General features: G+C 46.2%; 1 protein-coding gene across 1 annotated transcript in view; it reads left to right on the top strand.

The window, feature by feature from the left end:
• The first annotated feature begins 547 nt into the window (after positions 1-547).
• The window catches only part of MAPK6 (mitogen-activated protein kinase 6), a 34,942-nt gene continuing 29,489 nt past the window's right edge, over positions 548-6,000 (top strand). Inside the window, exon 1 of the mRNA XM_081095279.1 lies at positions 548-692. The gene's annotated coding sequence lies outside the window, so the exon portion shown is untranslated. The remainder of the gene's footprint in view (positions 693-6,000) is intronic.

Here is a 6,000-nt window from a genome sequence, read left to right as displayed (position 1 = left end):
CACCTCCTCAAGTTAAATCAGTGCCTTCTGATAGAGCTGAAGGTCACCCTAGGGACCTCACTCAGAAGTCTTCCTCCATCCCTCAGGCAGAATTAATGGCCTCCTGAGCAGTGGCCCTCTAACAGGCTGGCCCTGTAAGTGGGCTCGCGCCTTCTAGTGCACCATCTTCAGGTCCAGCCCTGCTCCCGGCCCTTCCTGGGGACAGGGACCAAGGCCTGTTCCTGCTGGTTGCCAGGGCCCTGCACGTAGTAGCTGCGCAGTAAACGGGCCTCAGGAGTTGGCACTTCGTGCTTTTGTGCTGGGGCAAGAGCGGAGCAGGAGATGTCCGCCCGCCTCCCCGCCAGCCCCCGGCGGGGCCGGCCCACCGAAGCGGCCAACGGGCCCGCGTGACTCCGGCCGCCCCCGCCGCGCCCAGTCACGGGCGTTGGAAATTCCGGCGCGTGCGGACGCGCGGGGCGGCGGGGGCGGAGGGAACCCGTGGAGTGAGCCTGTGACGTGGGGGGCGTGGCGGCGAGAGGCCCCGCCCCTCTCCCTCTCCCTCTCCCTCTCTCTCGGGTCGGGGTTACATGGCGGCGACTGCGGCAAAGCGGGAGCCTCCGAGACGCCGCTGCCGCCCGCAGAGCCGGAGACCGGAGCCGACCCTGGGGGCTGTCCGCGGGCCCCGCACGCCCTCGATGAGTCGGAGGAGTCCCGTGAGTGTGTGTGTGTACGTGTGCGGGGCGCGCCGCGGGCGGCTCGGGAGGGCGCCTCGGCGGGCCCGGCGGAGGAGCCGGCTCCCTCCTCCATTGTGTGTGACCCTCCGGCGGCCGCCGTTCAACAAAGGCGCTTTTGTTCTACCTCCCGCCCGCCCGCCGGCCCGCCCGCTCGGGCTTGGCCGGCGGGTCCCCGCGCGGGCCGGCGGGCCGGGGTCCCCGCGTGGGGCCGGCGGTGCGGCCGGCGCGCCCCTCCCACCCGTGCGGCACGCCCCTCGCCGGCAGCGGGTCCCGGCCGCGCCCGCCCGCCCGCCGGCCCCGAAGCCGGCGTGCCGCCGCGGCCCCTCCGCCCTCGCCAAGTCCGCGGGTTCGAAGCCCGGCCCGGCGGGCTGGGAGGGGCGGCCCGGAGCCGGAGGTGGCGCGGACGCTCGCCCGCCTGGCGCGCTGCCGGTCGGAAGGCTCCCGCGTCTCCTCCCCCTTCCCAGGCCAGTGACTCGGCCTCAGCTGACTCCGCCGGGCAAAGTCTCCGGCGGCCTCGGCTAAGGCGCAGCGCGCACCCTCGCCGGGCGCACACCTCCCCGGCTCGCCGCAGAGCCGTGAGTCCTCTGCCTAAGTTTTGAGTCTGGCCGTACAGGAGACGCAGCAAACTCGTGAGTCGGAATCCCCCTTTTCCTCCTGCAGCCTGGCCTTCGTCGCGCCCGGGACGGGCCGGGGAGCGGGGGGCCGGGAAAGGACCCCCGTGGAAACGGGTTTTGTCAGTGCACTGCCGGGGGCCTGCGCCGCGCGTTGCCGTTTGACTCGATGAGGTGCGCGGAAAAGGAAAGGTGTTTTGGCGTCCTTTGTTCCTAGTTTTGTAGGAAGACTCAGCTGGGGCAGGTGGTAGGTGGGAGCTCCGGGAAGCAGGATCTTTTTTTTATCCCTTTCCTGGTTGTTCTCTTGCTTGCTCATTGGGAAAAGTCCAGTGACGGGGACTGGTGATGTGGAATTGGAAGCCTACTGGGTTTGCAGCAAAAGTCGTGTGGGGTTTTTTTTCCCTTCGGTGCTACAAATGCCCTTAACAGTCAGTCTCAGTATTAACTTTTTTTTTTTTTTTTTTAACGCATACAAGATGATGTGTTGAGAAAAAAATTAACGGGACAAAATGGAGCGCAAACGGCTTCAGAGTAATTTTCTGATTGCTCGATTCTTCCTGCCTTGTTATATTTTCAAGTTCTGATTGGACATAGCCTCTCGTTTCCACGTTGGGAAACTGAGCTGGAAAGAGTAATCTGACTAGGAATCCTAGTCACTGAATGGAGGGTCCAAAGAGGGGATTGCCTCTAGAGTTTCTCTTAGAAACGCCAGATTTTTTCAACGTTTGAAAAATAGTGTTTTATTGGGTGGAAGAAACTTTGCATGTCTTTAGCGAGTAGTAGTTCACACATGTTTATGAAGGAAGGGCTTGCTATGTGTCAAGGTGCGTAAAGTCCTTTCACACACATGCATGTTACATCACTTAAGAGTATTGCCTGTGAAACTTGTAAAATTGCTTACTGGTGTCCTAAATTCAGTAATTGCTGTCATCCAGGAAATGCCAGATTTGAGCAGGACATGTTTTTATCATCTAGAAATTACTATTCAGATTAAAAGGAAAAAAAAACCTTCTGGGAAATGGAGAATTGTTTATAAAAACCTTTACATATCACCATAGTTTGAAGGTCACTTATTTACAAAAGAGGATTAGTGTTTGATTACTTTCTGTAAATTAAGAATCTAGAGAAGATTGATTTGAAGATCAGTTAATTTTGCAGTAGAAAAAGCACATGTTCCAGTGACAAGTCTTAGTCCCAAATGTGTTGCAGTGTTTTGCATAAGTTCATTTAAGCTTCGTGGGATTTCATAACTGACAAAATGGAAAGGTTTGCTGACTCAGGCGGGTACATTGCTGAAGGGGATGGGGTCGAGTAGGAGGAAGCTTGAAGTGCTGCAAGTTTTGAGTTGGGTGATGACTCATCCTGCCCACGGGCTGCTACGTGGCTTTTTTTTTTTTTTTTTTTTAATACTCTGTAGTTTTTTAAATGATAGGCTAACATGTTTCTGTCCACATTATAATTCTCTCTTTCTCAGGAGGAACCACAGTTTCTCTAAAAAAGTGATGGCTTCTTAAATTGCATTTCAAAAGGTTATCATATATCCTACAGGTGTTGGAACATGTATTGAAAGATAAAATTGCTGGTCAGTTGCTGAAATTAAATGTTTGGTCCTAACTGGTCTTTGGTTCTTATTGAGAGAGATTTGTTACAGATTATTTACAAAGGACAGATAGTACTTTTATGGTAGAAATTAACCTTATGTTTTCATTGGAAATGTAAAAGTTATCTTTATAAAATCTACAAATTAGTTTTAAGTGGAAAAGGTACAGAAATATTGCATCTGAACATGAGCATTCCACTCTGATGGAATTATACATAGTGCTTTCTCCAGATCTAAATGAGTTTTCAGCTTAACAAAGATAACTTGAAATAGATAGGTATTGTTACAGGCACTGTTTATATATATATATATAAAATTTTTTAGAAAGGGAGGAAGGGAGAGGGAGAGAGAAACATTGATGTGAGAGCAAAACATCCATGGTCGTCACCTGCCTCCTACATACCTCCTACCCCAGGGGATCAAGCCAGCAACTAGGCATGTGCCCTGATCCCAAATCAAACCGGGCAACCTTTTGGTGCATGGGACAACATCCAACAGCTACACCGGCCAGGGTGGCACTGTTTTTCATCAGTTTTTTAAAAAGATAAGCTGAATGTACAGTTCCAAATTTAGGACATACACTGAAATTTGGTAATTAAGATATTTTGACTGATTCTAAAAAGCAACTGTTTAGCAGGTTGCCTTAAAATAAGATTGAGAAGAAAGAAAAATTGAGACTGGGAGCTTTTTTTAAAGATGAAAAGAAAAAACTCCCCATTCCCTCACTTCTTTTTGTATACTATTTTCTCAAAATGACTTATTTGAAGAATTTTGTGAGCAATAAAGTGTATTGTTAATGTGAATTAAATATTTGGAGAGATTTTGGAAGAGCATTGCATAATTTATATAGAGGAACTTAAAAAGGTTTAAGTCAAACCTTAAAATATATTTCCTACTAAAAGAAATATAAAAATACAAGTATAAAAGTATTACAGATTTTCAAAGCATTCTGTCACTTAGAGGTTGAACAAGTACTTCCTTTGTGTGTGTTTTGAAGATCATAGGTAATTAGCTGTTGTGCATAATTAAGAATTTATAAACAAACTGAATATCTTAGCCTCTTTTCAGTGAGGTATATTGCCTTATGAAATGGTTAGCCTTACCACTGCTATGTGGTTCCTTGTTCCTAGTCCCACATGAACCATGAACTCCTGTTAAAATGGAAAGAAGATGCCTCAAAAGTAAATTCTTTGTGGCATTGTTGGCTGCCTCTTGTCATCTCCTTCAGCTTGTTTTGTGAGCTGTTACATTACTCTAGCCTGCTAGTGGTAAGGGGATTTAGGTCAGTTTTATTGCTCCAGAGCCATGACTGAGACTTTACAAAAACAACAATAATGTTATTGTAGTTAATGGTTTTTTCCAGGGAGTTGTTTTTCATGTGGAGCTGATGCTTTTAAGGTAACAGTGTAGACTGCATCCAGCATTGTTTTTTCCCCCCTCAATGAACTGCATCGTTAGAAAATAGAATGTGCCCCTCTAATAGTTTTAAAAAGTTTGTCTTTCCTATGTGCCAGCCTTTTAAATCCATTTCTGAAAAGTTGTACAGAGATCAAAGGTTTATATAGCAAACAACGGTTTCCATTTAAATTTATGTCTTTTCATGAAAAAACAATGGTATCACAGAAATTGTTAGAACTCTAGCATTCACTTTAGGAAAGAGCCTACCTCTGCAGAGAGTATGAAGTCTCTGTGCATGTAATTCTGTACAGCCATAAAACTATAAAGCCTTAGTCTGTCCAAAAGGGTCAAGGACATTATCTTGCCCCTGGCACATCATTTGACAGCTAAAGAAACAAAGGTGCAGAGAGATCTAAGCATGGTGGGAGTTTGTTAGAAGTGCAGAATCTTGACCCCGTTTTATGACCTACCGAATTAGAATCTGCATTTTAATAAGATTTGCAGGTGATTCAAATGTGCGTTTCTGGGAGCACTGCTAAGTGATGTATACATAGTTGCTCAGCTGATTAGTAACCGATTTGGAAAATTCAGGTCTTTTTTTTTTTTTTTTAAATATATTTTATTGATTTTTTACAGAGAGAAGGGAGAGAGATAGAGAGTTAGAAACATCGATGAGAGAGAAACATCGATCAGCTGCCTCCTGCACATCTCCTACTGGGGATATGCCCGCAACCCAGGTACATGCCCTTGACCGGAATCGAACCTGGGACCTTTCAGTCCGCAGGCCGACGCTCTATCCACTTAGCCAAACCGGTTTCGGCGGGAAAATTCAGGTCTTGAGTTGCCCTTTTAATGGGCCCTCCTGAAAAAAGTCAAGAGGGAAATTGAGGATATAATTACTGTCCAATAGAAGTTTTTGTGATGATTAAAATATTCTGTTCTGTGCTGTCCAATGAGGTAGCCACATATAACTATTGAGTACTTGCAGGTGGTGCACCTTAGGGACTGAATTTTTAATTTTATTTCATTGTAATTTATATTTAAACAGCTGCAGATAGCTAGTGGCTACCATATTGGACAGCACAGATCTGGGTGATCTTTACCCACATTAAATTTAAAATAATCTAAGCTATAATTTAATAACTGATTAGGCTCAATTTAATAATTTCCCTCTTCATTTATAAATTGGAGAGATGGGAGGTTTCTAACTACCTATTTTTCTAGTATGCCCAAATATTATTTTAGTAATTAAAGCAGTACCAATTTTCTGATTGATACTCCTGTGTTCAATAAAGTAGATAATATCAGTTACAAGAATGTATATTTTTCCTTTTGTCTCAATAAAATTATTTTCACTTGGATTAAAAAATTAAAAATAGCCATTAAATAAGTGTTTCTTCATTATCTTGAGAGCTTTGAGGGGACAGTTATTCTCTTGGCCTAGTAGTACCTCCAGGCTTGTTGGCACTTGATAGTTGCCAGATTGATATGTCATTTGTTATTTATTCCAGGTACAGAAACATTGAGTGGTTCTTAACCTCCCACCTTATGCAGTGGGAAGATTCTAACCCTAGAGTACGTCAGACTGGCCTGTGTCCAACTTTTGACATTTACTATATGTATGATTTCAGTGAAGCTGCTTGACACCCCCCCCCCCCCCCACCCCGGACATCTATGC

Source organism: Myotis nattereri (assembly GCF_964212035.1).
Source record: "Myotis nattereri genome assembly, chromosome: 1".
Lineage (NCBI taxonomy): Eukaryota > Metazoa > Chordata > Mammalia > Chiroptera > Vespertilionidae > Myotis > Myotis nattereri.
Note: the sequence above shows the minus strand (reverse complement) of the source record. Positions and strands in the feature narration are given on the sequence as shown.